General features: G+C 42.6%; 1 protein-coding gene across 4 annotated transcripts in view; it reads left to right on the forward strand.

Annotated features, from left to right (window-relative positions):
• LOC124616497 (parathyroid hormone/parathyroid hormone-related peptide receptor-like) overlaps positions 1-23,468 on the forward strand; it is a 759,731-nt gene that overhangs the window by 395,001 nt on the left and 341,262 nt on the right. Inside the window, exon 1 of one of the 4 annotated variants that reach the window (XM_047144820.1) lies at positions 13,817-13,838. The exons of the other annotated variants lie outside the window; for them this stretch is intronic. The gene's annotated coding sequence lies outside the window, so the exon portion shown is untranslated. Of the gene's footprint in view, positions 1-13,816; positions 13,839-23,468 lie in introns of those variants that run through there. 4 annotated transcript variants of the gene reach the window in all.

Raw genomic sequence — 23,468 nt, forward strand, 5'->3', positions numbered from 1 at the left:
CGGCAAAACAAAATTGTTTCAAATTATGACACAAAATACGTATCGTCACTGCTATAAATGTATTTACAATTTTTTTTTAGATATGTAGCTTGGCTAATATTTTCTAAGTCACTAGCACCAGATGAAAGACACATAATGGAAGACAGATTGTTTTCCTTTGTCCGAAGTAGTTCTATGACGGTAGTACAAACAATACAGCCATTACTATCCCCAACGACAAAAACGATAAGGAAGGAAGAAAAATTAGGGTGCAACGTCCTGTCGTCGACAACGAGGTCACTGGAATGAGAGAAGATGTCTATTTTTCTGTTTTTTTTTTTTATAATTAAGAAAAATGGAGGCTTACGACGAGAAAATCAAAGAAATTACAATTTGTGCGTAAGCTTACCGACTGTCGTCCGCACCATTTGGGAATGGATAAAGACACTGGGGAAAAGGTATTGGTCCCAAATACACTCTTCACCACACACCGTGAGGCGACTTCGTAGATGAACATATCGATGTAAAACGGGATATATTCAACTTCACTGTAATCTTTATGATCATTCTCAATATCTCTCTGTCATATGGAGCTATACTTCAAATGCAGAGGCTGTTTTATCAGTTCTGGACCAAAGTCTGGACTAGCATATTACCTTTGTTGACGAAACATTTCTTAAAACAACGAGTACTTCATATTTTCTTTGACATGTGTATTGCGTTATTTACTCTGTACAGGTACTAACATTTTTACGTCGTGTGCTGGTATGTTCCCCCACTCAGCTTTACCTACCATTAAAGTAAACCAGGTGCAAAACACACACGATGACCCACAGAGAATTTTCGATCAAAATTATGTAGGATCCTACAGTGAGTACTTTGACATAAGAAAATAATGATCAGTAACGAATATTCAATATTTTTTAGCTTAAGCATTTTCCACCTTCGGACGCCAAAATGGCAAAATTATCTAATAACATTAATTCAGAGTGACAACAATATCACGTTGGCATTACGAGGAAAGAGAAGGCACGCGATGACAAGACAAATGTGGTTCACGACCCGAAAAAAAAGACACGTTGACAGCTATATTTTAGTCATCATAAAATAGCTTCTATGGAACTAGAGTTATCCGCAGATGGCAAATACTTTAGAAGAAAGCAGGGACTGCAATAAATCCAAAAAATAATCAAGGAAGTAATGTGCTGGTATGAGATGAAGAGGCTTGCAATGAACAGTGAGTCTTGGCGGTTTGCATCAAACTAGGCTAAAAACTGATGAAAAAGATCTTATTGATCATGTTACTCTTATACGAACAAGATCTTATTGATAACGTTACACTTATACCTGTGTTATTTTCTTCCTTTGTTTCATCACTGTCCACTATCAGTGATCGTAACACTTCATTCAGTGTTACATCAGCTGGACACATTTCAGTACTTTAAACATAGCTGCGCTACAGCAACGGTTCCACGTAATCAGATTAAGAGCAGCCGACCAGTTGCAAAGGATAAAGTAATCTTTACCTAGGTTTCAATAGATATAAATCTATCTTCTTCAGAAGACGGCAGTATTACATTGACATGAAGCGATATGTCCTTATCGTTTTTACAAACATCTGCATAGTTTCATTAGTCAAATAAAATATAGCCCTGAGAACAGGGTTTGTCAGACAAATAAAATAGGTACAGGTCGTTAAAGAATTGAAGGCACACCACTACCTGAAACATTCGTATACTTGTGTAAACAGTGGATAGTATTACAAAGCGTAATGTGAATCTCTCGAACGAGCTTGGGATTTCCGTATATGCAAACTAAACCAAATTCAGAGAGGCTTAAGAGTTATCTTTGAGTACGATTACCAACCATTTATTCTATTCCACCTTAACTCTTTCCCACGATTTCTCCAATGTGGAACCAAAATCATGTTTCTTACATCATCTGTATCTTCCAGATATTTCTAAAACGCTACGAAATGGTTCAAATGTCAAAGTATGATGAATTCTTCAAATGCAACAACACACTAATGCCACAGTCAAAGCTTTTCCATATAGATTATCCCCAGAAAAAAATGGTTCAAATGGCTCTGAGCACTATGGGACTCAACTGCTGAGGTCATAAGTCCCCTAGAACTTAGAACTACTTAAACCTAACTAACCTAAAGACAACACACACATCCATGCCCGAGGCAGGATTCGAACCTGCGACCGTAGCGGTCGCGCGGTTCCAGACTGTAGCGCCAGAACCGCTCGGCCACCAGCGGCCGGCGATTATCCCCAGACTCACTTTCATTTGTGCCTACAATGTTGTGTCACTGCTTTTAGGTACGCCATCGTAGCTGAGGGGACAGCACGCCGGCTTGTCATTGCCGGGGGGCCCGGCTTAGATTCCCGGCTGAGTTGGAGATTTTCTCCGCTCAGGAACTGAATGTTTACGTCTTATTCCTCATCATCATTTCATTCTGATCGTCGCGCAAGTCGCCGAAGTGGCGTCACCTCAAAAGACTTGCTTTACGCGATCGGGTCTACCCGCCGGATGGCCCCCGCCACACGACATTTCATTTCAGTGCTTTTATAAAAACATAACTGGAAATGAATACCGTTGTCAATGCATGTTTGTTAATTCATACTTTAACTGTTAGAAACACACTTACAAAATATAGGTAGGATTTTACATATTTGATATTTTACTATTTTGCAAATGGATGGCTGCAAGTTGTCTCATTTTAATAATCGCTCTCATGTAGGAAAAGGTGCTCTCTCTCTCTCTCTCTCTCTCTCTCTCTCTCTCTCTATATATATATATATATATATATATATATATATATATATATATACTCCTGGAAATTGAAATAAGAACACCGTGAATTTATTGTCCCAGGAAGGGGAAACTTTATTGACACATTCCTGGGGTCAGATACATCACATGATCACACTGACAGAACCACAGGCACATAGACACAGGCAACAGAGCATGCACAATGTCGGCACTAGTACAGTGTATATCCACCTTTCGCAGCAATGCAGGCTGCTATTCTCCCATGGAGACGATCGTAGAGATGCTGGATGTAGTCCTGTGGAACGGCTTGCCATGCCATTTCCACCTGGCGCCTCAGTTGGACCAGCGTTCGTGCTGGACGTGCAGACCGCGTGAGACGACGCTTCATCCAGTCCCAAACATGCTCAATGGGGGACAGATCCGGAGATCTTGCTGGCCAGGGTAGTTGACTTACACCTTCTAGAGCACGTTGGGTGGCACGGGATACATGCGGATGTGCATTGTCCTGTTGGAACAGCAAATTCCCTTGCCGGTCTAGGAATGGTAGAACGATGGGTCCGATGACGGTTTGGATGTACCGTGCACTATTCAGTGTCCCCTCGACGATCACCAGTGGTTTACGGCCAGTGTAGGATATCGCTCCCCACACCATGATGCCGGGTGTTGGCCCTGTGTGCCTCGGTCGTATGCAGTCCTGATTGTGGCGCTCACCTGCACGGCGCCAAACCCGCATACGACCATCATTGGCACCAAGGCAGAAGCGACTCTCATCGCTGAAGACGACACGTCTCCATTCGTCCCTCCATTCACGCCTATCGCGACACCACTGGAGGCGGGCTGCACGATGTTGGGGCGTGAGCGGAAGACGGCCTAACGGTGTGCGGGACCGTAGCCCAGCTTCATGGAGACGGTTGCGAATGGTCCTCGCCGATACCCCAGGAGCAACAGTGTCCCTAATTTGCTGGGAAGTGGCGGTGCGGTCCCCTACGGCACTGCGTAGGATCCTACGGTCTTGGCGTGCATCCGTGCGTCGCTGCGGTCCGGTCCCAGGTCGACGGGCACGTGCACTTTCCGCCGACCACTGGCGTCAACATCGATGTACTGTGGAGACCTGACGCCCCACATGTTGAGCAATTCGGCGGTACGTCCACCCGGCCTCCCGCATGCCCACTATACGCCCTCGCTCAAAGTCCGTCAACTGCACATACGGTTCACGTCCACGCTGTCGCGGCATGCTACCAGTGTTAAAGACTGCGATGGAGCTCCGTATGCCACGGCAAACTGGCTGACACTGACGGCGGCGGTGCGCAAATGCTGCGCAGCTAGCGCCATTCGACGGCCAACACCGCGGTTCCTGGTGTGTCCGCTGTGCCGTGCGTGTGATCATTGCTTGTACAGCCCTCTCGCAGTGTCCGGAGCAAGTATGGTATGTCTGAGACATCGGTGTCAATGTGTTCTTTTTTCCATTTCCAGGAGTGTATATATATGTATATGGTGGTCCATCGAGAGTGAACGGGCCAAATATCACACGAAATAAGCATCAAACGAAAAAACTACAAAGAACGAAACTCGTCTAGCTTGATGGGGGAAACCAGATGGAGCTATGGTTGTCCCGCTAGATGGCGCTGCCATAGGTCAAACGGATATCAACTTCGTTCTTTTAAATAGGAACCCCCATTTTTATTACATATTCGTGTAGTACGTAAAGAAATATGAATGTTTTAGTTGGAGTACTTTTTTCGCTTTCTGATAGATGGCGCTGTAATAGTCAGAAACATATGGCTCACTATTTTAAACGAACAGTGGGTAACAGGTAGGTTTTCTTAAATTAAAATACAGGACGTAGGTAGGTTTGAACATTTTATTTCGGTTGTTCCAACGTGATACATGTACCTTTGTCAACTTATCATTTCTGAGAACGCATGCTGTTACAGCATGATTACCTGTAAATACCACATTAATGCAATAAAGGCTCAAAATGATGTCCTTCAACCTCAATGCATTTGCAATACGTGTAATGACATTTCTCTCAACAGCGAGTAGTTCGCCTTCCGTAATGTTCGCATATGCATTGACAATGCGCTGACGCATATTGTCAGGCGTTGTCGGTTGATCACGACAGCAAATATCCTTCAACTTTCCCCACAGAAAGAAATCCTGGGACGTCAGATCCGGTAAATGCGCGGGCCATGAAATGTGCTATCAAATACCGCTACAACCGCACGCGAGCTATGTACCTGACATCCATCGTGTTGGAAGGACATCGCCATTTTGTCATGCAGTGAAACATCTTATAGTAACAACGGTAGAACATGACGCAGGAAATCAGCATACATTGCACGATTTAGATTGCTATCGATAAAATGCGGGCCAATTATCCCTCCTCCCATAATGCCGCACCATGCATTAACCCGCCAAGGTCGCTGATGTTCCACTTGTCGCAGCCGTCGTGGATTTTCCGTTGCCCAATTGTGCATATTATGCCGGTTTACGTTACCGCTGTTGGTGAATGACGCTTCGTCGCTAAATAGAACGCGTGCAAAAAATCTGTCATCGTCCCGAAATTTCTCTTGTGCCCAGTGGCCAAACTGTACACGACGTTCAAAGTCGTCACCATGCAATTCCTGGTGCATAGAAATATGGTACGGGTGCACTCGATGTTGATGTAGCATTCTCAACACCGACGTTTTTGAGATTCCCGATTCTCGCGCAATTTGTCTGCTACTGATGTGCGGATTAGCCGTGACAGCTAAAACACCTACTTGGGAATCATTTGTTTCAGGTCGTGGTTGACGTTTGACATGTGGCTGAACACTTTCTGTTTCCTTAAATAACGCAAATATCCGGCGAACCGTCCGGGCACTTGGATGATGTCGTCCAGGATACCGAGCAGCATACATAGCAGACGCCCGTTGGGCATTTTGATCACAGTAGCTATACATCAACACGATATCTACCTTTTCCGCAATTGGTAAACGGTCCATTTTAACACGGGTAATGTATCACGAAGCAAATACCTTCCGCACTGGCGGAATGTTACGTGATACCACATACTTATACATTTGTGACTATTACAGCGCCATTTTTCACAAAGCCAAAAATGTGCTCCAACCAAAACGTTAGCATTTCTTTACGTACTACACGAATATGTAATAAAAATGGGAGTTCCTATTTTAAAAACCGCAGTTGATATCCGTTTGACCTATGGCAGCGCCGTCTAGCGGCGAACCATAGCGCTATCTGGTTTCCCCCTTCAAGCTAGACGAGTTTCGTTCTTTGTAGTTTTTTCGTTTGATGCTTATTTCGTGAGATATTTGGAACGGTTACTATCAATGGAACTCCCTGTATATATCCTACAGCTCCTGTTTCAACCACACAATGTACACATCAACTGCTGTCTGGAAAGATTCACTATGGGTATAAGAACCAATCATTTATCAAAGGGAGAAAAACAATGTAGCTCACAACGCGGAAATATCCATAATTTAGTAGTCCATTATTTGAGACTGAGTGCACTTAGGGACTTTCGACGGACTTTATATATAATTTCAAATCTTAACGAAACTGTTTCTAGCTGACGACCCCCACACACAATGAAGGAAGGAATAATGTTTATCACTTACTACATTTCGCTGTTCATACAGTGTAACTGCCACATGAAGCACGACATTTTAATTTATTGCTTCTTTAGTAGCGACTGTATTCGTTTTCAAACAGTATTCAGATTTTCCACTGTTGGATCGAGAAAAATTATATCATTGTACGACACTTCGTTCAGGAGATATGACGTCAGAAACACGGAAGAGAGAGAGAAATTGTCGCGTCATGCATAACGTTTAAAGTTATTACTTCTTTACTACTAACGCTATTAGCAACACGGTTCTCAGTCACTATCCGCGTAAGACACTGAATGTATCTACAAAATTATATCATTATACGACACACTGTTGAGGAGAAATGACGTCATAAACAATGAGCTGCGAAAAAACGAAACAGCAAGGGAAAATTCGCTAGAGATACAGGTGAAATACGAGGGATATTCGGAAAATAAGTTCCTGTAGGTCAAGAAATGGAAACCACTGTGAAAATCTAATAGAGCTTTGGACATATGTGTTCGATAGTGTCTCTAGTGTGCCTGTCGGTAGCATCGCTTCGCTCTTTTCAGATCTGGCTACATGGTGAGAACATACAGATGCGTAGAAAATAGTGTCTCCCGCCAAGTATGAGATCCTGGTGAGAGATTTCGCCTGTTGTTACGCAGCCCACATTACAGAACTGTCATACGGTTGCTACTTCGTGACAATTCTCGGTTGCAATCTTCAGTGGCAATGAAAACGCTCCTGCAGCGTTTTCGATGGGAAGTGTTTGATCACCCGAACAACAGCCGGTAATTGGCTCCCTCTGTGTTTCATCTCTGCTCACATTAACTACTGGCTATGACGACAACATTTTCGCACAGACTACGAGCTATACATGAGCGTAGAGAATTGGCGGAAAGCAATACGAGAGTATTGGAAAGTTGGTACAACGCTACGACAAATGTCTAAGTCGGAGTGGTGACTATGTAGAGCAGTGGCTGGAAGCTATAGCTAACAGTTGCAGATAAAGTATTTCTGATTATCACACTGGATTCCATTTTGTGATCAATTGGAACTCACTTTCCGAATAGCCCTAGTATGTGTACAGCTATGAGTGAAATAAAATCCGTATGTGTGAAATACATTTGAAATGTGCGTATGCTGGCAAATACAAGAGTAAAGAGTTCATATTTAACTCCTGCAACAATGCCAATCGTACTTGGTACACATATTAGTTACAATCTGGGAAGAAATACTAAGGGCTGAGAACCACCAGCCTCCTACTGGACTGAGTATGACACCGCGGAGAGAGACGGGAGGACAAGGAGATAGACAGACAGCGAGATGGAAGGAGCTGATAGCACAGATAGGTAGAGGGGTAGAGGAGGAGATGGACAGAGAAATAATCGAACAGACGGGGGAGGGGGGTGATAGAGGGGATGGATAGCGAGAGGAGGCGTAGGAGATGGACAGAGGAAGAGGGGGGCAGGATGCGACGGACTGATAGTAGATTAGGATAAACGGCTACCAAGGCAACGCTGGGTCATCACATAGTCTATACTAAAGTCTGAAAACAAAACGGCTGCTGTAATATCCTATCAGATCGTGATAAGATTTAAAATTGGAGCAAAGATTGGCAAATTACTTTGAATATTTGTGGTGTCACCGCCAGACACCACACTTGCTAGGTGGTAGCCTTTAAATCGGCCTCGGTCCGTTAGTATACGGCGGACCCGCGTGTCGCCACTGTCAGTGATAGCAGACCGAGCGCCACCACACGGCAGGTCTAGAGAGACTCGCCCCAGTTGTACAGCCGACGTAGCTAGCAACAGTTCACTGACCAATACGCTCTCATTTGCCGAGACGATAGTTAGCATAGCCTTCAGCTAAGTCATTTGCCACGACCTAGCAAGGCGCCATAGCATTTGATATTATTATATGAAGCATGTACAATCAAGAGCGATGTTCTACAATTATGAATTAAAGTTAAGTATTCCAGAAGCTCTGTACTATTTTTGGCTACTATAATTCCTTGTCATTTTCCAGACCTCACGCCAGCCTGCGTGAGCTTAAACGCGTGCCTTTCGGCTACCCGTCCTAGTGGATTGGCTGTCGGGTCAGTCCACTACAATATTCATGAATAAAAACTCGTGTACTCCACAAAACTCGGGCACAAAATACTTGTGACTGAAACACAGTGAGTCACAACTAGAATCATTCAACACAGAATCACCTGGGTGTGAATATAGTGATGTGAAATGGGTAGATCACATAGCCTCAGCTGTAGGCAAAGCAGGTGCCGCACAGTGGTTCATTGGTAGAATAATGAGGAAGCGCAATAAAGTCCATAATCGAGATTGCTTACATAACTCCCATCCTAAAATATTGCTCGAATGTGTGAGTCCCATATCTAGTACGACGAACAGGGAATACTGAACTGATACAAAGAAGAGCAGTTGTATTCTCTCATGTTGTCTGACCCCTAGAAGGGCATCACCATACAATTTCGAAGTCAATAAGAGCCGAAAAAATGCGAGAATTATCGCACAATCAGTTCAACAGTTCGTGCATCCAAGATGAGGACAGGAATAATATACAGAAGAACAGAGAATAAAACTGAGGACCTGTTTTGCTTTGGGGAAGGTAAAGGTATCAGAGATGATGTTATGACGTTGCAGTTGATAATGGAAGCAAGACTGAAGAAAAATCGAGACACATTCATAGGATTCGTCGACCTGGGAAAAGAGTTCGACAATGTAAAATGGTACGAGATGTTCGAAATTCTGAGAAAAATGGGCGTAAGCTATACGGAAAGGCAGGTAGTATACAATATGTATAAGAACCAAGAGGGAACAATAAGAGTGCGAGAAGAACGAAGTGATCGGATTAAAAAAGGTGTAAGACAGGGATGTAGTCTTTCGCCACTACTGTTCAATCTATACATCGAAGAAGCAATGAAGGAAATAAAAGAAGGGTTCGTGAGTGGGATTAAAATTCAGAGAGTAAGGAAACCAGTGATAAGATTCGTTGATGACGTTACCACCCTCAGTGAAAGTGAAGAACGACTGCAAGGTGTGTTGAATGGAATGAACAGTCTAATCAGTACAGAAAATCGATTGAGATTAAATCAAAGGAAAATGAAAGTAATGAGAAGTAGCACAAATGAGAACAGTGAGAAGCTTAAAACTATACTTGGGGATCACGAGGTAGACGAAATTGAAGAATTCTGCTGCCTAGGCAGCAAAATAACCTATTACGAACGGAGCAAAGAGGACGTAAAAAGTAGGATATCACTGGCGATATAGGCATTCTGCTAGTATCGCGAATGCCTTAGTCTGAAGACTTAATATCCGAGAATGTACATCTGTATTGTACTAAAACATAGACCTTGGGGAAATCAGAATGGAAGAGAATGGAAGCATCTGAGATGTGGTGCTACAGACGAATATTTAAAGTTAGGTGGTTTAATGAGGTAAGGAATGAGGAAGTTCAGCGCAGAATTGGAGAGGGAATGAATGTGTGGTGAACAGTGACAAGAAGAAGGGACAGGATGGAAGGATGTCCGTTAAGATATTAGGGATTAACTTCCATGGTACTAGAGCGACCTGTAGGGTAAAAACTCTAGAGGAAGACAGAGACTGGAATACGCCTAGCAAGTAATTGAGAACGTAAGGTGGAATTGCTACTCTGAAATGAAAAGATTGGCAAGGGAGAGGAATTCGTGGCGGTCCTCATCAAACCAGTAAATTGTATGGAGGTATATGTCCCTCTCTTGATAAAAGCAGTCGTTACGCAACAAGACGGGCACGAAGGTGTAGTATCACAAAGACGCAGCCACTTAATCACTGTGACGAAGACGCATGTACGACAAAGAAATATCCTTGCCCAAGCATCCCTAAATTAACAGCAGTACATTTTCTGTCACGTGGGAAGGAAGGCAACCCGGAGACTCGAAAGTGCAGCGGAGCGAGTAATAAGAACGCACTCCAGTAACGGCACCGGCTGACGGGAAGGTCAAATGTTTCTGGAAGAAAGTAGGGTGCATTCGACGCAAGGTCAGAGTAGCAATGCAAAATAAAAATCTGCAGTTCACAGAGAAGCGTGCTGCTGGTAGTGCAATGACATAACCATGCATTTTACAGATGACATTTATTGGTGATAATACGAATAAAAACAGGCAACCTATTGAATCAAACGTTTAGATATTCTGAACGTCAGGTCATCGCTAAGGCTCTAAGCTGACGGCGTGGCGATCCCAAACATGAGAAACTAACTGCACTCCTGCAGCTAATGGTAACCAAACTATTATCTCTTAAATCATCACGTTTGAATCATATTGAGAGGGGAGTAAGTCTACAGGGTGAAAAGTATTTAAACCGACAAACTCTGGGAGGTTGTAGGGGACATCAAAGAAATATTTTTCCCTAATGTCATTTTTTCCTATGAGGAGTATTTAAACCGGTAGAGGAAGATTTCTCTGGCGGCAAATTAATTAAGTCAACAAACACTTTTCCATTTTTGTGACCAAGAGACAGCATATTAACACAACCAAATTTCAATTAATTAGATTTTGAAAAAATGCCTCCATTGACACGTAAATAAAGGTGCCACCGTTGGATCATGTTCTTTCTGACACGGGCAAAAACCCCAGGAGTATCCTGGATTGTTCCTGCAGCTGCTACTATCTGGGCAACCAGATACTCTTCTGATGCAACAGGAGTTGCGTAAACAAGGTTGCGCATCTCTCCCCACACAAAAAAGTCCAGAGGGGACATATATTGGGATCGAGCAGGCCATGGTACAAGACCATCTCTGCCAATCCACGTTTCTGGTAACCGTCGGTCCAGGAATCGAAGCACATGACGACTGAAATGTTCCGCCGACCCGTCATGTTGGATCCACATGCGTTGTCTTATAGGGAGCGGGACATCTTCCAGCAATTCTGGTAATGCTCTGGTGAGAAAATTGTAATTGTGCCTGCCATTTAAAGGTCTAGGTATAAGATACGGCCAAATTAAAGAGTCCCCAACAACACCGACCAATACATTAGAGAAGAACCGCAGTTGATGAGTGCTAGTAATTGTGCATTTGGGTTTTCCTCACTCCAAATATGCGAATTGTGCATGTTGAAGACTCCATTACGCCCGAACGTTGTTTCATCGGTGAACAACACAGAGGATGGAAATGAAGGATGCATTTCACACTGTTCCAGGTACCACTGCGGAAACTGTGCTCTGGGTGGATAATCAGCTGGTTAAAGGTTGTGGACACGCTGTAAGTGAAATCGACGTAGCAACTGCTATCGAAGGACTGTTCTTACATTCGTCTGATTCGTCCCCTTGTTACGTGCGATTACACTAGTGCTGATTGAAGGATCCCGCTCCACATGGTGCAAAACAGCTTCCTCAAATTGCAGCGTTGTTACCGTGCGACGGCGTCCCTGTCCAGGTAATCTGCTAAATGACCCGGTCTCAGGCAGACGTTGGTACACACCAGCAAAGATCGTATGCTGCGGGATACGGCGATTAGGATATTGTTGTTGATAAACCCGCTGTGCAGCTCGTCCGTTGTGGTGCGCTACGTAGTACCCACCAACCATATCAGTGGACTCACTCCAGGTGTATCGCTCCATTAGTAAACAGAGACAATGCACTGCTACACTGGTGGGCAGCAGTTGCCTACAACTGAAGAGCGCAATACGGCCTCTAAAAACTGAAGATCGTAATACGGTCTCTAACAACTGAAGAGAGTAATACGACCTCCACCGGCTTAAATAATCCTCATAGGAAAAAATGACATTAGGGAAAAATATTTGTTTTGATGTCCCCTACGACCTCCCAGAGTTTGTTGGTTTAAATACTTTTCATCCTGTAGACTCAATCATTATACTGGATCATGTTGAGAAATTAATTGTATGAAATGATGAGGGGTACTAAATATGATGAAGAAACAGCGCCAGAATTATCAGCCTTAATACATCAACAGTTTGAAAGATTGAGGGCAAAGAGACTATTTGTATCCTTTTTTTCTTTAGGGCCAGCAGCGAAATATATGTCTGATAACGACATGCTTGTTTGAGTACATACACCATAGAATACAAAATAAATAATCTTTATTTACGACAGACTGTTTCGGCTTAATCGCCATATTCAAGTACCTGCAATTGCAGTCTTGGTGAGAATAGGTATGGATGCCAATGTCATTCGTATTAAAGTAACTGACTTGTACTCACGTCTAGAGTGATGTGCGTCGTTAGTGGGCTGTTTTGTAACTGTCACTGTTTTATTAAGATCGTAAATGGTGTCAAGAGATTGAAATTAAATGTTAGTGGCGACGTGTCAACTCTTTGGGTGAATCACATTTTAGCTACACTAGGTCGATGCTCGTCTCCACAAACGCTGTCATCGAGGTGACTGCATTTTAAAACGTGCAGCGCGCTACAGAAGTAGACTGGTGGGAGCAGTATTTGCTATGGGAGACATTCTCTTGCGCTTGCATGGGACCTGTGGTAATAACCGAAGATACGTTGACAGCTGCGAACCTCCTGCATCTCTTCTTGCTTGATGTCTTTCCCGACGGCGATGTCATCTTTCAGTAGTATATCTGGATTAGAAAATGAGAAACTAAAAGTAGTTCACTAGTTTCACTATTTGGGCAAAAAAATAACTTGATTGCCGAAGTACGGAAAAAGTAAAGAACAGGCTGGCAACAGCAAGCAATGAATTTCTGAAAACAAGGAACTGTTAAAGTCGAACACAAATTGAAGAGTTAGAAAGTCGTTTTGAAGGTGTTTGTCGAGTTTAGCATGTACGGAAGTGAAGGTGGATGATAAACAGTCCAGACAAGCAACTTCCGAAATATGGTTGTTTATGTATTTTTTTACTAATACGGCATTTATAAAGGCAAAAATCGTATTAAGCGCTCAACAGATTGTATTAACTGCAATATTTCATAGCAATGTGCAGAACTACAATATTTATTACACTTTTTTGTAATTCTATACTATATTCCAAATATTCCGCAGCCACTCTGTGGCTGCTTCAGTGTACTTCAGTTCACCCTCGTGTCCAAGCAGTTTACAGACAAGTAAATGATCCACTCATTCGATTTCATCGCTCTCAAATTCAGAACTGTCCGATAGACATCATTCGTACATCAGTTACTTACGTGTCCCAACACTCGTTCTGAGACGATTCAAAGTTTTCCACAATTTCATCGGGAGATTGAATCAATTTTTGGTTCTTGTGTCGACTTAAAGCGCACAGTTCTTTCCAAGATGTCTGAGAGAAAGGCTTTCAGTTCTTCGCCGATTTTCCGTAATAGGTGCTAGGCCCTGGAGTATATGGAGGTTTAGTGTAGCAAGGATATTTCTGTATGCTAATGTAACTAACAGTTATTTCATGATTTCAGAGGGCTCTAAGCTACGCGGGGAACCAAGCACATGGGGTGACTCTGGGCGTTCCTGAGATTATCCGCTTCGTCTCCTTCAGCTGGACGTTCACGGTAGCTATGTGTTTTATTTCTCTTTCGACGGGTGAACTCTATTGAGCGAAGCTACAGAGAAGAGGTAGTTCTGAAGTCCTCTATGTGTTCGCTCCACAACCACACCTCATTCGAGCCAAGACACAAAGGAATGAAAGACATTAACTGCCAGTGAGCATTCATTTATATCACTGGAGTAACTTGAAAATCTGAGCCACACCGGGATTCGAACCTTGGTCTCCCGTTTACGAGGCAGTTACGCTGACCACTGCGCGATCCGGACACAGTGGCCACAACTGCAAGGTCTGCCTTATCACGCCTCCAGTCAGATCCAAACTCTCAACTTGTACCACACGTTATTGATGTAGTGCCCTGCTCATCAGCTTCATTGCTCGCGGCATCTCGTCGATTCCCGTAAGAGTTCGAACTTGGTGTGTACCTGCACTCAAGAGATCGTTAGCCGATTTCGCCTTTATGTATATGTGATGTATGTATGAGGTTCCAGCCAGTTTAGACAGGATAGCATTGCGGGACTTTAGTTTCTGTTTCGTATCTCCCAGATGTCAGCTACAGTCTAACTCATAGCTCGGAATGTTCTATGGAAGAATGCTGAAGTTTAGATGTGTACATTGAACAACTAAACAGAAGTACTGAATCGAATCGGGGAAACAAAAGTTTCTGGCACAAGTAAAAGAAGGCAGCACTTGACGGACACACAAAAAATAAAAAAAAAAATTCTCAGTTTGGTAACAACCCAGAATTTAGTTAAACACAAAATTCAAATGTCAATTTAAAGAGCGTTGTCTCGATTGTTTTAAAATACAAAAATCCCATGAATGAAATTATCTCGATTTTCTGGTTAGAGGCCCCCTTGAAATCACACGGTTCTTTAAATTCAGAAGTACGCGAGCGATATTAAAAGACCTTAAGTGACACGTAAGTAGTAGAATATTACAGTGAAGGTACACTTCCTGGAATTCAGAAAAAAGTATGCCGTTTAGACGGGATTGAGAGAGACATGACTGTAGTCGGTGAAGTACCAGTGCGACCTCTGAGTTCCAGGTAGCCTGCACTGAACTACTGTGCGTGGTGCAGATTACCGCTGCGCGACCCAATTGTTCTGCCAGCCGGCATGAGGGCCACCGCCTGTTGCCTGGCAGCTCTGACGGCGCAGACGTGGACGGCTGACAGTCGCCTGTACGTCACCTGGGGCACTCTGCGGATTGCTCGCCAGTTGTGCCGTCACACAATGCAGATGCCAGCTCATTCAAAGCCACCGTCCCCTTTTATACCGGCGGCTCCCTCCGCCGCCACCTCCACGCGACCTGACCCCAACGGCGAAACGTCACTTACTCCAGGGAGAGCACACAACGAGAACGATAATATTAAAGGCGGTGGTTCATAGGAACCTATGTGTCAGAGGACGTGCAGCGCTCGTTGGTGTAGATGAATTGCTTGTAATCACTGCGACTTGTTTTTAATGATAATGTCTTCTTCAGCCACGATGCGTCAATAGTATTTAGTTGATTGAGATTTCACCAAGTTTTAAGACTGATATAACGGAGAGTCCCACGTGACTGAACCTCAATCTTCCTTCCTCCTTCCTTCCTTCCTACGTGACTGGACGAACTGTACACAGTCAATGCACTGCTTAAGTATATGTACACGACATGTCGTGGAGAACCAGAGTTGGCATCAACGTTGAAATCGATTTCTTTTCCAGTTGTGAACATATTTTATGTCAGCGTGAGATGACTTTTTTAGAGACAGATCAACTCATCTTAAGTAAATGGCACAGTGTTCAAAAGCACCATTCGTATGGTACGATCCATAAAATTGTAGACAGTGGAACCGCCGTTAGGCTGTGATTCTTGGGTTTTGGAGAGACTTGGATATAATTCCTCGGCGTCACTTAATAAATAAAAGACCTAAAACGTCCGTCTAAATCACGAAACACGTACCATATGCTGTATGAATATGAAAATACTTGCCGTCCGGAGTGGCCGAGCGGTTCTAGGCGCTACAGTGTGGAACCGCGCGAACGCTACGGTCGCCGGTTCGAATCCTGCCTCGGGCATGGATGTGTGTGATGTCCTTAGGTTAGTTAGGTTTAACTAGTTCTAAGTTCTAGGGGACTGATGACCGCAGAAGTTAAGTCCCATAGTGCTCAGAGCCATTTGAAGCATTTGAAAATACATGGACAGTCCACAAGAAACGTCTTCTGCACAACCTCTTCAATATTTCTAACACATAATTTTATGTATTAGCAGTGCGGACTTAGTGTTGCCGTCCCCGTTACTTACATTCCGCTTTACTTTACCAATTTTTCAAACATTTTTTTTATCTTCGTTGTGTATTTTAGTTCCCAAAAATGAAAAGTGAAATATCATGTCGAATCGTACTATTAATTTTTTTATGTTTCAGTGTTACTGATGCACTGGTTTTAATACAAAACAAATATTACTATTAATTCAAGGTATTTCTACTGCTCAAAAAAGATATGATCATATCCGGGTGGACATGATACAATGATTACTCGCCCATCACCAAGAAAATGGACTGCTCTACTGGTTCGATAGCTGTAGCTTCTTGAGCCTGTCACAATACACTCGGAGCACATTTTCCTTAAGAATGTGATCAAATCATCGATATAACGTGTCAACGTGTCTGACAAATTCCTTGAGCCGCAAAAATTAAAAGAATTGTAGTCATATCTGTATATAGTTTATTATTATGGCAGATTTATACCCTGTGCGTCTCAAGTATATGTCACTGTGTGGAAAAAGTTTTAACCGCGGACCGTAAGCCTAGATATCCAGACTTCCAGAAAAGATGTGCAACGACTGCAAAAATGGGCAGTAATAATTAATTTCAGTCATGAGATCCGCCAAGTACCCGAACACATGTATATTCAGTAACCCCTCCCCACCAAATCAACGGACTCCCTGGCCAAAACGCAGCTGCGCACAGGATGCACATTGATCTTGTTGGATCATTCATGAGAGTTACGAGGCTACCTGTGGATGACAACAACGTCAACGAGTGCTATGATATGGTTTTAGCTTCATCAAGGGCGCTCCCGACTTGACAGTTTCTGCACTGCTGTCTAATGCCGCAGTCAATTATTTTTGTCATTGCCACATAACAGAGCCAACAACTGTCCCATTAGCAGGGATTGACGTAACGTCCAGCAGGTGAGCAGTTGTACAGCATGCTCAACGGTGATACAGGAGCGTCTATTGGTGCTTCAAATTATGTGTTTGTTCTTTCTCATCTTTTATGGTTCATAACAGCATGTGAGGCTTAGCAGTCGAATGTTAAAATTTAGAATGATGAACAACAATCGTGCTCTGGCTGTGCCAATAATTACCGAAAGAACAGCAAAACTTCACATATGCACCTTCTAAAGATATCGCTTGTGAAGTAGTTATGCGTGATAAAATGCGATAATTACGTTTCTATCAAGCACGCAGTGGTAATTCGACACCTTTTTAACGACACTACGTGGAATCTGTAAAGCTGATTAAAAGTACATGTTTCAGCAGTGAAAGTTCAGCAATTTTTCTCAACTGGTTAGGTTTATATTTGTAATTTTTGGGGGCAGTAAATTGGGATAAATCCAAGCTGTAGATTTGGAAAAGGGGGCTAAAATAATTGCATCTGTATCTTAGTGACAACTAACTGCCCTTTACATCTCCCACAGCAATGGTGAATATCGAGAGTCGAAGAGCAAGTAAAATAATTTTTGATTGGCATTCAACAATAGCACTGTGAAATCCATTTTGTGGGTAAGTGTTAATACTCTACATAATAACTGCTACCAAGTGGAAAGTAACAAGGTGCAAATAAACGAAAAGAGCTCAAAACTGCTCCAGAAGTTCATATTTTAGACACAGACACTGAAAAGAGTTGAGCATTATTTCAGTTACTAGAGCTTTGGTGCTTCTTACAAGACGTTAACACTTTTATTTGATAACATTTGTACTTATTTATCCCACAGAGCATATTCTACGGTCAGAAGTAAAAACGTGGCGGCTGGACGCATGTGTGGATCATTTCGTCTGAAATATAATCAGTGTGCTTCGAAATATCTTGCATTAATCCTCATTTAGCTTTGTGCAATCCTTGTTTAAGTGAGGTGCCTTTTACTATAACTCTCATTATTGCCACGCGATTATGTTTCTTGATAGCGAGCGGTGTAATTGTTTTAGCAGTCCCGTAAGAGTGAAATGGTGTCTTCAGCGTTCTGATGTGTTCTTTATACACTATGCCAAAATGCCTACTGCTCAATCCCAGTAATCGCTTCCAGTTCTCATAGCGCAATTGGCACATACATCCTTTCTGCTATTTTGTGCGTGCTTCTGCACCAAATGGTTGGTTTTGTTAAGTACCTCGTACAGTCACCACATATCCTACTTTGTGTGTTGATTTCATATGTCGAAGTGCATCGTGTTTACGATTTTAACTATACTAGCTTCTGTCTGAAGTTTACTGACAACTTCAAGGCGTAATTGCTTTGCCAGTTAGCTATGGAAGTAACAGAAGGTACTATGTAATCCTGCTTCCTGCCTAATGTCGTGTAATTGTACGTCGGACTCTACATTGGTGTTCACCCAGAATTCAAAACAAATCTGCCAGTATCATCGCTACGTGCTGTTAGCATAATTTTGTCAGCAGGTAGTGTTTTCTCAAGTTTTATTTCAAGAACTGTGTATTCTCATATAAACATACGCAATATTTACTCTCAGCAGCAAAAGCTAGTAGGAAATAGTAAATTTGTGGTAAGATCTTATGGGACCAAACTGGTTAGGTCATTGGTCCCTAAGCTTACACACTACTTACTCTAACTTTAACTAACTTACGCTATGGATAGCATATACGCCCGTGCCCGAGGGAGGACTCGAACCTCTGACGGGGGGAGCCGCGCGGACCGTGACAAGACGCCCTTAGACTGCGCTAACCGAGGTAAGAAGGTAGTTCCAAACATTGCAGGGAGTTATTCTTTCCATCCTTGTGCCAGTTATTGAGACACTCTTCCGACAATGAAGGCTTAATGACAGTTATTGAGTGAACGGTTGGAGCTCCGTTTGAATGTTTAAATTCCATAAGAATTTTTTTTCCTTATTTCCATAAGCGTGATACCGAAGGAGCGCTTCGGCTGTTTTCTTTATTACAGACAAGCTGTTCCCGGAATTCACGGATGTTTGTGAATCACTTGATTGATGTCAAAGTCGTAACGGCTATGATTTCCTGAGTTTTGGTTCCGCTTTAACATGAAGGAGCGTACCGTTCACTCAGGCGATATAACGCGGAACGTTGTGATAACAAAAAGCACTCAGCGTACAATTGGCACAATATACTCTTTAAAAAGCGCGTATCTTTAACCGTAAAAAAAGGATTTAATTCTCAGTTATTTCATTTATATCACATGGATCATCAGGTAAAATTTGGGATAAGTATATTTATCGTCCTCCAAAACAATGTTAACTTGCTTCCGCATCAGAGCTTACTTATGTACCCTTGTGCAATGGTGCTCGATTCAGACGTACGCCGGTTCGAGTCCAAGTGGTGAAAAATATCTGCAACGAGTATTTGACCGGCAAGTGGAAGAGGCAATAAATTTCCAATCACCTGTCTTTGCCCCAAAGTTCTGGATCAGATTCCAGACCTTTCGGCTGTGTCTCATGAAGTGAGGACATCCGCCACTGTTGAAGGTTCTCAGTTCGTCTGAAGGAGACGTTAAGGATGGCGGCATCCTTTGTGCTATTCGAACGTAGTCGCCTGTGTGCCAGCTTCGGGTTTCACTCTCTCCTCTTCATCCATAAGAACACCAATACCAACACTACACTGTACAAGCATCACAATCATCCGCAGGACACCAATACACACATGACACATCATAGCAGGTCAGAGAAAGGGAATGGCAAACCACCTCCACTAGGATCTTGCCTAAAACGGTGATGCAGGACTCTTGCATCTGTTCCCCTATGCTCGTTCCCTGAGAATGAGATTACTTTGACTTGAAGCAGTCTTAGAGCATTTACATCGCTGGAGTCTAATTTATGGCTACAGGCGTAACCTGTAGTTCTTACCGTCATAACCAAGATGTAAGGTCTTTGGGTGGAGCACGTGGTCACTACACTCTTCTAGCTGGCATCGAACTTCGAGACTGAGTAGTTGGTCATTAAATTCAGGATAAAAATGCTGAAAGTGGCACTTTTGACGCATTCCGAACAATTACTAAACAGCTCCTTCAATACCTGCCTGCCCGCCTCAGTGAACAGACTGGCCAAAATCTTGCACGGTGACTCAATGTTGCTGGCCATCTTGCATTAATTTATCAAATATTGTCTCGCTCATTAGGTGAAATCCCGATGGACATAAGATATAGTCACAAATACCTGGTGGTACTAGCTTTTTGGAAGAGTACGAATTGCTTTCTCATGTGGTCATTATCTTTCCCGTTATCTTTTCCTACTACAGAGGGTGATTCCGTGATGATATTAAGAACTTTGAAGGATGATGGAGAAGGGTAAATGTATCTATCTGAAGCGAGGGACCCTGGCCCGGAAATGAAAGAGTCGGAAGTTATAAGCGAAAATCATTCTAATACCTCCGGCAGTGGATCTCTTCTATTGCAAGCTTTTTGCTCTCCATACTTTGGAGGAGGTACTATGAACCTAAACAACAGAAAAACGACAGAATGAAGGCTTTCACGACAAGATGACATTGCTGATGGTGAATCGTTCGGAGTATGAGCTCGTGGTCCACGAAACTCTTCTGTTGCTAACGTTTCGTCCAGTACTGCTTTGGACACGTTCAGAGTGCTGAACGACTCAACGGATGAGCAACGCCTCTGAAAAAGTCAAGCGCAGTTCTGGACGAAACGTTAGCAACAGAAGACTTTCGTGGGTCACGATCTTATACCCCGAAAGGCTCACCTGCAACAAGAAAAAAAGTCCACAAACATGACATCTGAAGTTGATACCATAAGAGCTATGGGAAGTTGTTCATCTTTTCTGCTGTGACACACATCTCCTCCACTTAACAAGTTTTCACAGCTCTTAAGTTTAGAGCACATGTTTACTAGAAAGTTTCTTCTTGTTTGGTCCATACTACCTGCTCCCAAAACAATGAATGCAAAGAGCTTGCTGTAGAAGATGTCCACTGTCAGAGGTATCAGAACGATTTTCTCTTATAATTTTCGATCCGGACGTTTCCGAACCAGGGTCGCTTAAGTTTGATACATTTGCCTTTCTGCATTATCCCTGAAATTTTGTAACACGATCATGAAAACACTCTAAGTGTCTATGAACTTACGAAGGATCTACGCTGGTTGTGTGGACTTGCAGCTGAAACTGAAAATAAATATAACGTAAAGTGCACAAATAGGCGTAAAGACCCTTTAACGTTCGACTGTAAGACAGACGAGGAATCAGTGGATATAGTAACAGCCCTAAAAGAACCTGAATAACAATCTGGATTTATCTAAAGGTGAATGACCGTGTAGAACAAGTTGTAAGGGAAGCAAATGGCAGGCAGGTCCTTCGGAAGAATTCGAAAGACGGTTCATTCTCTAGTGAAAGAGATAGCGCAAAAGACCTCAAATAGGCCGAATCTTGAGTAATTCATGTTAGAAAGGATTAATGGAGGGAAGAGAGAAGATCAAAATAAGAGTTGTGCATTTTGCACACTGTCAAAATACGTGAAGTATACATTCGGTAAGGAGTCTCACATACATTTTGTGGAAAACTAGAGAACAGACATTCATTTTTCCTGGGCAGCATATGTGATTTCCCAGTCCGTCACACAGCAAAATATTGCATGCGGAATATAGATGCAATTTATAAATTATAGAGTGCATCAATATGTCGTCCTTTCCTTATTTCAGGTTTTATTTGGCAACTCCAGATTTCGGCTAGTGCCTAACCATTATCAAAGCACTATTTTCTAGCCTCGATGCATGTCACTTCCCTGTTGTTCTGGTGTCAGTCACAATAGTATTCAAAAAACTGTGACTATAGTGCACTGATAACGATTAGGCACTAGCCGAAATCTGGATTTGCCAGGTAATACCTGCAAAAAAGGACGACTGATTGCTGCGCGCTATAGTTTATAAATCACATCACAGTCGCTGAGTGCACCCACTTTCCTAATAGCAGGTAACCTGATATCAGGGCCAGAGATTTAGGGAACCGTAGGACTGACCTATGGTGCGGGCCCGACCAGGAGTTTTGTGTTATCTTCCCATAAGGATGGCATTTTAGAGCAGTTATCGGAATGAAAGCCTATACTACAGCATCAAAGGTTTATTAGTCAGTGGTACAGAATATTGCTGCACATTTTGTCACTTAGTGAATTATTAATGAGATTAAGAGACAAAAAGATCTTAAACCATTAAGGTATTCGACACAATTTACGAACATCGCTATTGCAATGGACAGACAGCAAATGTAATAGGATCGAGTGCCTGTTGACCTGCATGCTGACAGCATAGCTTCAGAATGGCCACTTCTGCCTCACAACCGTCTGTTTGGCAGCTGTGAGATGAAATCTTCCAGTACTGCAGCGAGAGCATAGTCAAGAATCTTATTCACCAACATTCTTTATTAACCCCAGCACCACTAAGCTCGGATCTGTCACATGGATGTCTAAGGCAGGGCAAATATTGCCCTCACTTTCTTTCCACTTTTTAACAATTTGTTTGTTTTGTTTTGATTATTTAATGAACTAGGAATTTCTTTACCATGTTGCAACACAGTTTCCATAGTTATCAGATACATTAAAACATATACAAATACAATAAATAAAGTACTGTATATGAGAAATATTGTTATATGTTTATCATGAAACTAACACTTTCATATGCATCAGACGTATATTAAGAAATCATAAAAGAACGTACAAAGGCAAACCACAAATAAGAAAACAAAAAATGAAAGTCAGAAATTACAATTGAGTTTTTCCTTCCTACTCACTTTCACTTTCAATTTCACTACCTTTGCATGTGATTGTTTGTGCAGAATGAGTGGAACACATACTTGGAACACCTGCAACAAACTATAGACACTTTTGTCATCTTGTCTTTTTCATTTTTACAGGTTTTACTCTTCAAACAGATGTGACATCTTCCTCGTGAATAAAATTCAACAGATTGAACATTTGCAGTAATGCTGGGCAGTGTTTTCCCTAGAACATTTTCCATTGCAGAGATGATAGGCTTTTGTAAATCAATGATATTCTTTGCTCTCTCTTCCACAGATGGCCTAACGAGCCGTTGACCTAATTCTAGCAGATACAGCCTTCTTACATTATGCTTCTTCTTCTTCCAGTTTGGGTTGTTTATCGTGAAAATTGTTCCGGCATAGAGACAAGCAATATCTATCAAGGTGAAAAAGAAAGATAATGGCAACCTTCTCGTTTTATTGAATGATGTCGCGTCACTTGATCAATGCGGTCTATGCCCCCTTTGGTTTCATTGTAGTAGAGATTGATATCTGTCTTTTTTTCTCTGTCGACTCATCCACCTTGTTATCATTGTGTTGTGTGGAAAGAAGTAGGAGATTCTTAGTAGCCTTCAGTTTGGAAATGTATGAAACCAAAGTTAGTGGTGCGTTGCCTATTTTCGGATCTACATCTACATCTACATTG

Source organism: Schistocerca americana, chromosome 1, assembly GCF_021461395.2.
Source record: "Schistocerca americana isolate TAMUIC-IGC-003095 chromosome 1, iqSchAmer2.1, whole genome shotgun sequence".
Classification (NCBI taxonomy): domain Eukaryota; kingdom Metazoa; phylum Arthropoda; class Insecta; order Orthoptera; family Acrididae; genus Schistocerca; species Schistocerca americana.